General features: G+C 39.6%; 1 protein-coding gene across 4 annotated transcripts in view; it reads left to right on the top strand.

Moving 5' to 3' along the window:
* Positions 1–10,709, top strand: part of Ghr (growth hormone receptor) — a 239,372-nt gene that overhangs the window by 19,070 nt on the left and 209,593 nt on the right. The window lies entirely within an intron of this gene.

Raw genomic sequence — 10,709 nt, 5'->3', positions numbered from 1 at the left:
CTGTGCCTGTGCCTGTGCCTGTGCCTGTGCCTGTGCCTGTGCCTGTGCCTGTGCCTGTGCCTGTGCCTGTGCCTGTGCCTGTCTCTCTCTTGTCTCTGTCTTGTCTCTGTCTGCCTCTGTCTCTCAGGAAAAAACAAAACAAGACAGAACTAAAACCAAATCCAAATAACACAAATCCCACGAAACCACAAAGTCAAAAAATAACCAAAGGAAACAAACAAAGCACATAACGTATGGTGGAGGTAATTTTGTATTATCCAATTCTTCCTGGGCCTGGGGCCTCTCCTGGAGTGTGGCTGATATACCGAGTGTCACTCCATTGGAGACAATTTATTTTTCTGCTCCTAGCACTTATCAATTGCAAATACCTTTTCTGGTTAGGACTCTGTGCTCACTTCCCCTTCTTTTTTTTTTTTTTTTTTTTTTTAAGATTTATTTATTTATTATATGTAAGTACACTGCAGCTGTCTCCAGACACTCCAGAAGAGGGAGTCAGATCTTGTTAAGGATGGTTGTGAACCACCATGTGGTTGCTGGGATTTGAACTCTGCACCTTTGGAAGAGCCGTTGGGTGCTCTTACCCACTGAGCCATCTCACCAGCCCTCACTTCCCCTTCTTTAGGCTGCAATTCTGTCCAGCTTGAACTTGCACAGGTTATGTGTAGTCATGTGAGTTCAAAAGCCCTTTCAGCTCTGTTGTGTCTTGAAGATGCTATTTCTTGAGAGCCATGGCTTTTAAATGCTTTCACCTCCTCCTCTGAGTAAATACTTGAACTATGAGGGGAGGAGTTTGATAAAGGCATCCGTTTAACTGTCTTCATCTTACATGGTGAGTAGGATCTTACCAATGTCTTTATAATATGAAATGAAGCCTAGAGTTTCCCACAGGGTCCTTCGAGACACATGAACATTGCTAGTCTCTTTACCAATGAACTGGAGCCGAAACTTCAATGAAAATAAACTATTGAATATTTTGTTGGGGGGAAAAAAAGTGTGAGGACATTCTGCATATGGTGAGAGAACAGGAGTGTGTGAAGGGCAGGGTAATGAAGCAGTTTGGTGTCGCATTCAGACAAGAAATCAGACAAAAAACATATGCTATGGTTGTTGCTGTTGGCAAGGGATCATCACCCAAGAAAAGAAAAATTCCAAGTTACCGACAGTAATGATATTAACAGGAAACAAACTGCCTTTTCTTTTTTGTGTTGTTGCTAGGAAAGGGAAGCCGAAAATGTAATGAAATCTGTTCTTGTGAACAGCAGGTTTTGTTATTTCTGCTTTTGCTCTTTATGGGCTGCCTGACAACAGTGACCCATGTGCTCCTTTGTTCGTCCACTGTGCCATGAGCTCACTTGTCTCCTCCAGCTTGGATCTATTCACTGAGAGTCTCTGTATGTTATCGATTTTCCTTTGGAACTTCGTAGAAATTTCTTCCCAATATGTATTATAATAGAACTTTGAAAAACTTATTAAGTTCCTCATTGACCAGGGACTATTTCCTGAAGTGATGGCATATGTACTTCTGGGGATGAGATAATGGAGTTCACAGCTTAACATTCGTGTTATATGACTGTCACTCCACTTAAAAGAAAAGACTCTCGCATAAACACTGGGCCCTTTTCCCAGGAAAGTACTCAATAGTCTACGTACATTAAAGCTGCAGCTCCAGTTCACTGGTAAAGGGTAGCGCGCACACCACTTATTTCTAACAACATGCAGAGGAGAGTGGTCAGGTCTCCATCTGCATTCTTTTCCTCCTGCGACAGTGGGTGGCTGCAATCACTGGGTCACAATTTCCTTATCTGTCCTGTTGATGCTAGACAGTTTAATGGTCCTTAAAATATTCTGCACATTTAAATCATTCTAATCATCAAATTAATCAGAATTTATGTTGGAGGAAAGAGGCTGATAGGGATGTTTATAAACTCCCAGGTAATTATCCCTTCTCAACTCAGGGTTAAAAATCACCAAATAAGGGAAGAGCTTTCAATTGAAATCTATAGGAGAGTTCTCTCTGTTTAGTTATGATACTGGAATATTCTTAAACTCATTGTATTCTCTCTCTCTCTCTCTCTCTCTCTGTGTGTGTGTGTGTGTGTGTGTGTGTGTCTGTGTGTGTGTCTGTGTCTGTGTGTGTCTGTGTCTGATTCACTTGAAAACACTAATGGTTAGGTGATAATTATACATATTCTTGAGTACTGAAAAGTTAACTAAATGAGCCAGTCTCTACCTGGTCCACTGTGTTCCCTGGCATTACCTTACTGACCCATGAAGACATCATTACATCATTTCTAAAACTAAGCTAGATGATCAAGTCACGAATTATTTGAATTGCTTCTCTTCAAAGCCAGGTGGAGAGAGAGACAGAGAGAGAGAGAGAGAGAGAGAGAGAGAGAGAGAGAGAGAGAGAGAGGGAGGGAATGAGAAATAGGTCTTTAAGGGTGGAAAAACCCCAGGGCCCAGTGGGAAGAGAGTTGCAGCTTGTTAGCAGTAGAGCTCCACACAGTACTCTGNGAGAGAGAGAGAGAGAGAGAGAGAGAGAGAGAGAGAGAGAGAGAGAGAGAGAGAGAGAGAGAGAGAATGAGAAATAGGTCTTTAAGGGTGGAAAAACCCCAGGGCCCAGTGGGAAGAGAGTTGCAGCTTGTTAGCAGTAGAGCTCCACACAGTACTCTGTGAAGGGCAGGTGCTTATGACTGAGGGGAGGGATTGGAGAGCTCTAAATCCTTTCTGAGGATGCTTAATGAGGCTTCCCCGCAGATGTGCTTCTTCATCCTTTCCTGGGTGGAAGCTGAATCTTTAATTGGGAAGTGATTTCTTTACCCTGAAGGACCAAAAGGAAAAGGAAAAATAAAGACTGTTTGAGGCTTTACCCAGTCCCCTTTATCTGCTTGCTGCAGGATGCTTCAGTTCTACTGGGCTTCAGTTTCCTCTGACTTCCATCCTGGCTCTCCTGTCTACTGAGAGCACTGTCCTGAGTGGATGGGACTGATGGATGCTTTATTGACAGTTATGATACTTTCATATTCATAAAGCGGCTGACAGAAATGACTCATGGTAGGATGTGTTTATTCTGCCTGACAGTTTTATAGGGTTGTCATCTATTACAGGAGGGAAGGCATGATGGGGTCCATGAGAGGAGGCACAGGTAGCAGAGACTGCAGCTGACCAGGAAGCCAGTAAGCAGGTTAGAATCAGCATCCGTACAAACTTCAAAGACCCAACTCCTGGGGAGGTACTCTGTCAGCCACACTCTCCATATTTCTAACACTCCACAGCTTTTAAGATTGTGCCATGAACTGGAGAGCATGCATTCAAAACATGAGTCCATGGAGAACATTTTAGAGAAAAACCACAATAGTGAGTGTATTGCAATCATAAGCTTTTTATTTTATTTTTTACTTTCCCCAGGTTAATAATAGGTACCTAAATTTTTTTCTTCTTTAAAAATGTATGCTGAAAATATATTTCATTACCCCACTGGTTCCCAGCAAAGTTGCCATCTATGATCTCTCCAGTTAACTTCAACCAAGCCTTTTCAGTCCGAGAAATAAATAATTAAATAACAAAGTAGGGGGTTAATTTCCCTTGAAGCCAATCTGTTCTTCAGTGCTGACACATCACTAGTGTGTGTCCTTGGCCCCTGCAAGAGGTGGGATACGTTGTTCCTCTTGCGTAGCTCATGGTAACTTGTCAGTAAAAGATTTGTTGGGTACACAAGGGGAACTGGGGAGACCATATCGCCTCTCCTGTCTAGTACATAATTTATTTGTTGAGGCTTTCATTCACTGTTGTGGGAGTAGGAAGGCGTGCTTGTTTTAACGATGTATTAACTTTATGGCAAAAAAAAAAATCACTGTATTTTAAAACATACAAAATGGAAAAGAGACCCACAATTTTCTCAGGTCGTAATTGTTGGGTAAGTGTGTGTGTGCGTGTGTGTTCTTACTGTGTTATAAACCTATATTTGTGGGGGGTGTTCTTACTGTCACTAGTGCTCAATGTCATTCATATGGCAAATTCAACACTGGCAATAGCAACCAAAGAGGACAGAGGTGGTGATCTTCTCAACTAAATACATCAGCTACCAAGCAACTTAATTGTCTTTCACATTGTGGGATAAAATATTTATTCTAAAACAGCTTTTTCACAGAGTCCTGTTTGGCACATGTAAAACCAGCAAAAGTCTTAGAGTAAACTGTAACTCCTAATATTTATCAACGTTTAATCTTACGAAGATGGTGAAGGATAATCTGAAATCTATATCTATTTTGTGCAAAGATTTATAAAACAGAATTTGAAAGGATTTCTTTCTAGTATAAACAATCTGCACGGGTATAGAATATAATATCTATTATATCTTTTATAAACATGAGTGTCTCTATGTTTTAACAATATATTTTTGAATTTTATATTCTTTTCAACATGATTTTTGAGTATTCTTAAGATCACTTATGGACACAGAATTTTAGCTCTTTTCTATTTGAAATCAATTAATAAAAATCTCTGCTTTAAAGAGAAGGTTTTAATGCAACCTCCACAATAACATAACTAGAAAAAAAAAAGGATGCTCCACTTAAGAACTTATACAATTCACATCACCACACATCTTTTTTCAGGGACAAATGAACTTTTATCAGTGTCCGAATTGTAGCCATCCATCTCCATGTTTATACTTCAGTTTTGAATGATAAATGTCATCTTTACTCATGGTTTAGTTATAGGGTTTTACTAAAATTCCTTTCCTGATATAAGACCCAAACAGAATGCCGTACTATAATCGGGATGATTTTTAATCAGGTCCATATGTTGAGGCTGCAAATGAAGCAAATATGATAACTGAAATGTAATGAACTGAGTGATAAGCAGGGTGTGCTAAGTGTTTATGTCTGTCTGCTAGGTGGCCTACAGACGTGATAAGTCATCTTTCCGTTCTTAGCATGACAACGGTGGTTTAGCTTTAGAAACTGGAACTGCTGTGCTGCTCCTTATCAGAGGGACTGTACGAAAAGTAAATCTGGCTTGAGCTTTTAAGGCCACAGTGCAGGTCATGACTTTCTGCACTTCCTAGCCATGGCCACAGACAGTTTGCATCCTCCCAGAATTGTTTCTCAAGATCCCAAATTGTTTCTCAAGATCCCAAATTCTTGAAGTAATGTGCTGAAGGTGAAGGAGTTATAGGGCTAAGTTCTAATCTAATTCTAAAATAGTCACCATTTATAGTTAATCAGTGGAGAACTGGAATAATATTGGTTCTGTGGTGGTTTTAGTAGGTTTGGCCCCCATACATTCATGTGTTTGAATGCTTGGCCCATGGAGAGTGGCACTATTAGGTGTGGCTTGGCACATGCTTTAGTTGTATTTCTCCTCTTCTCCACTGCTGTCTCTCCACAAGACTGACCTTTCTCTAAACCCTTTTCAAAAGGCAGACTTACTCTGTTTTTCTTTTGTTGTTGTTGTTGTTGTTGTTTTTCATTATCAGCACAAACGTCTTGAGTTCCTTCATAGTGATCTCACTTTTATTCCACTCTCTCCTAAACTTATCAAGGTCTGGCACAGTCAACAATTCTCCAATTTGTGTCATGATCCTTCTTTGTCACTGTGATCTTGTTTCCCATCTTCCAGCATCCAACATACACTATTTGTTCCTCAGTGGGAACCCCTTCCATCACAACTGTCAAATCACTGTCATTTCTTCATGGAGGGCTTTCCTGACCGTCCATCTTCGGACTGTATCCCCTTTCCCCGTGTTTCCATAGTGCTCTGAAAAATCCTCTTTGAGACAGTTGCCACTGAGATAATTCTGTTTACCTACACAATTATTCGGTTAATGTTTGCTTTCTCCAGGGCTGTCAGCACCAGGAGGGTGGGTCCGTGTGGTTTTGCTCCTGATCCTATTTGTAGCACCAAAGGTCTCTTTCCGTGTGGAAGAGGGCATGTAAAGAGGGAAAGAAATGCATGAAGAATTCACTATTGGGGGCAGTGGGGATACTCCCTGTGAGGTGAGAGATTGATTAAGAAGAATAGATATCACAGGCAAATCCTTGGGATTTGTTCCCGGAACAACTTCTTCAAGGTATATATTCTCAGGAGGTTGTGGCTGTGTTCCCTCTAACAGATGAGTCCTCCACCCTGTACCAGGATTTGTATAGCCCAGTGCAGGCACTGTGTTTTGCAATGGGAATGGAATTACTGGGATCATTTCATTTCCTCCTGCTCATCTTCCCTTGTTTTCCCTTCTGATGTTTGTTGATTTTTCATGTTCCTCAACTCACATTTTCTGTAATCTTCCTAAACACCCAAGAGAACCATGAGATCACTCCTTAGGGTGAACCTTCGTGACATTTGATACAACTTCCTCCATCAGGATGGCTATATCTGAAGACATATATTTTTACAGAGATACTTGTGCGTATTTCTTTTCTACCCCAAAGAGGCAAGAGAAATAAAGCCTGACAGATCCTACTTACTTTATTAATTTAGATACAGAGTAAAATCACTTTGTCATAATAGATAAGTGAACATTCTCCGTTCTCCCATAGAATGTATGTTTTCGAGCATCTAACAAGGCTATTCAAATATTTATTTCATAGTAGTTTTATCGACTCAATATTTTTTGATATGTGTATGTATGTGTGTGATGTGCATGTGAGTCACATGTGTGTGAGTACACATATATATGCAGAGACCATAGGTCGGTGTCCAGAACTTTCCTCAAAGGCTTGCCACCCTATATATTGAGGTGGGTCTCTCAATAAAATGGAAACTTGCAGATTCCTCTAGTCTAGTTAGCCTGATTGCTCTGGGGCGTTTCTATCTTCAGCTTCAGAAACAGGCACTCTAGGCAGGCCACTATACCTTCAGAGCCTTTCTATGTAGGTACTAGGAACCCACACTCCAGTCCTCAGATGTGTGTGGCAAGGGTGTTACCTATGTAGCCATCTTGCCAACCTACATGCCCTCATTAGTAAAGGCAGTTTTCTCCTTTTGTCTTTGAATTATTGTTGTTCTGAAACTAAGGTCTTTAGATATTTGATCACAAAATGTGCGTGCATGCATGTGTGTGCATGTGTGTGTTCACATGTGTGTGTGTGCATCTGCATGTGTATGACAGACAGACAGACAGACAGACAGTCAAACATAGAGACACAGAGAGACCGATGAACAGACAGACAATGCATAGATGTATATATATAGGTAAATTCCTAGATCCAGATACCCATCTACAGGGATGAAACACCACTACTTCCTGTTCCACAGTTTTATGTTGGGAAGACACAGTCAAACGCATTATTGAAAGAGAAAATTACGTGTTAAAATGAGTATAGTAGTTAAAGAGCTGAAAGAGAAAATACCTACCATCCAACTATCCAATTTAAACTTTAAAAACAAAAATTACAAAATGTTTGGTAAGTTTCAATAAAGATAAATATTTCAAGAATAAGTCATAAAAACAAGGGGAAAGATTTACTATTTTAAAGGTCATATTCTAATTCCTATAAAATTGCAGTATTTATTTAACCTTTTTGTTATTTAATTTAGAATGATTACTGTCATATCTCTAAGCATTTATGTAATAATTTTTCATTTACTTTTCCATTAACAATTGCTAAGACAAATAAAGAGTCTTGACAAATGAGATATAACTTAATAAGCACGTATTTCTGAGTAGAAAACTAATCAGAGTCTGCTTCAAATGTGTATTGAGGGAGTAGTAGAATAGATAAGCTTTAAAAATTTACTTGATGATATAACATCAGGGTAAGTGTTTTTATGCCTTATTGCCCATCTCTTTAAATATTTTCACTGTAAACACAATTACACTACCAAAGTATGCCGGTTGTAGAATATTATAATTAGATATTTAAGTCCTAAATTGATTAACAGCAATATAAACATAGACATGGACTGTAAGTTAAATCTTGGAAAGAAGGTTATTATTAAATCTTTATGTATGAAGGACATCAGGAGAGGCAAATGTTTTCCTGGAAATTTTCCAAAGGAGATTAACATTCATCTTTTTTGCCTATATAAAATAAAGAGTTGCAATGGCTGTCTGGACGGACAATGTCAACAGTGGCCTTTCAACCTTTAGCCATCACTTACAAGTTACATCATCATAAAATTATTTTAATTAATTAACTAATTAATTAATTTACTTATTTATTCTGTATCCTGACCACAGTTCCCTCTCCCTCCTCTTCTCTCGGTCCCTCCCTCTATTTCCCATCACATCCACTCTTCCTCTGTTTCTCTTCAGAAAGGGGCAGTTCTCCCATGGATATCAACCAGCCATGACCTGTCAAGTTGCAGCCAGATTAGGCATCCCCTGTCTTATTAAGGCTGGGCAAGGTAAGGCAGTAGGAGCAAAGGGTCCCAAAAGCAGTCAAAAGAATCAGAGACAGCCCCTCTTCCTACTGTTAGGAGTTCTACAGAAGATTAAGCTGCACAACTGTAACATAAGTATAGAAGGTAGATGTGAGTCCCATACAAGGAACCTGGTTGGCAGTTCAGTCATGTGATCTCCTATGAGAGCAGATTTGCTGATTCTGTGAGTTTTCTTGAGAAATTTTTTTTGATGTTTACAAATTTAATTGTATAGATCATCAATCCATTCTTTTTTTTATTAGATATTTTCTTTATTTACATTTCAAATGTTAGCCCCTTTCCTGATCACCTTTCCTCTCAGAAACACCCTATCATATCCTCCCTCACCCTGCTTCTTTGAGAGTGTTCCTCTATCCAACCACTCACTCCCTCCTCCCCGCCCTCAATTCCCCTACACTAGGGTATCTATCAAGGATCAAGGACCTCTCCTTCCATTGATGCATGCCAAGGCCATCCTCTGCTACATATGCAGCTGGAGCCATATGTACTCCTTTGTTGATGGCTTAGACCCTGGGAGTTCTGGGGGTTCTGGTTGTTCTTCCTATGGGGTTGCAAACCCCTTCAATTCCTTCAGTCCCTTCTCTAACTCCTCTATTAGGAACCCTGCGCTCAGTCCAATGGTTGGCTGCTAACATCCTCTTCCATATTTGTAAGGTGCTGTCAGGGCCTCTCAGGAGACAGCCATATCAGTCTCCATTCAATATGCACTTCTTGGCATCCACAATAGTGTCTAGGTAACTGTATATGGGATGAAACCCCCAGGTAGGACAGTCTCTGGGTGATGTTTACAGAAAATATTTCGAAAATAATTTAATACCAATTACTCTTCTTTTGTTGAAAATAGATTTATTTTTCGTATAATATATTCTGATCATGATTTCTCCTCCCTCTGCTTCTCCCTGTTCTTTTGCACCGCCTTCCCCTCCAGATCCACTCCTGTTTTTCTCTCATTAGAAAGCAAACAGGCTTCTGGGAGATAATCCTGTAAATATGATGAAATAAAATATAGTAATATAAAGCAAAAATTATCGTATTGAAGTTGAGCAAGACAAACAACAACTTGCAGATGATATGATAGTCTACGCAAGTGACCCCAAAAATTCCACCAGAGAACTCCTAAAGCTGATCAACCACTTTAGCAAAGTGGCTAGATAAAAAATTAATTCAAACAAATCAGTGGCCTTCCTCTACTCAAAGGATAAATAGGCTGAGAAAGAAATTCGGAAAACACACCCTTCACAATAGTCACAAATAATATAAAATACCTTGGTGNGACTCTAACTAAGGAAGTGAATGATTTGTACGACAAGAACAAGTCACTGAAGAAAGAAATCAAAGAAGACCTCAGAAGATGGAAAGATTTCCATTGCGCATAGATTGGCAAGATTAATATAGTACAAATGGCTATCTTGCAAAAAGCAATCTACAGATTCAATGCAATCCCCATCAAAATTCTAACCCAATTCTTCAGAGAGTCAGAAATAGCAATTCTCAAATTCATCTTGAATAACAAAAAACTGTTCTCAACAAAAATCTTGAATAAAAAAAAAAAAAAACTATTCTCAACAATAAAAGAACTTCTGGGGGAATCAGCATCCCTGACCTCAAGCTGTACTACAGAGCAGTCATGACTAAAAACTGCACACATTGTATTGGTACAGTCACAGGCAGGTACATCAACAGAACAGAATTGAAGACCCAGAAATGAACCCACACACCTATGGTCACTTGATCTTTGACAAAGGAGCTAAAACCATCCAATGGGGGGGAAAAAAACCACAGCATAAACGTCATAGAAATACAGTGTGCCCTGATTGTTATATGCTAGGGTTGCTGGTATCCCGGGACAGTGCAAAGTTCCTTGAATGTAAGGTAGATCTAGCGAACAATGCTCTTTTATATAGAGAGCATCTGTGCCAAGAACAAAAGCAGGGCAGATGGGCCCAGCAGCTGGTGTTAACCTGACAAAGCCAAAAAGAGTATATTTGGATAGAAAATATGGTTCTCTTCAGCTAAATGTGATGATTTAGAGGACATTTTTAAAGCTTAACTGCAAATATCAGACAATGTACATTTCAAAATGTATTTATACTTAATTGTGAAAAGGGAGATTTGGAGACACTAAAGCCAGGCAGGTGTTATCTGTTTTATTACTTACAGCTAACAAACTGCATTTTCTGAGTCCTTGCTGGAAAGAGTTCAACTAGTGATACTATGATAGCTTAACGGGACGTGAGAAGAAGAGAGTTCATTGGATGCATGTGGTCCTTTATGCCATTCACATGGGAAATGCTGTAGGAATGGGTGGAGCACACACCCTGGGG

This window comes from Mus pahari, chromosome 11 (genome assembly GCF_900095145.1).
Source record: "Mus pahari chromosome 11, PAHARI_EIJ_v1.1, whole genome shotgun sequence".
Taxonomy (NCBI): Eukaryota; Metazoa; Chordata; class Mammalia; order Rodentia; family Muridae; genus Mus; species Mus pahari.
The sequence above is the reverse complement of the archived record's forward strand: the minus strand, read 5'-3'. Positions and strand labels throughout refer to the sequence as shown.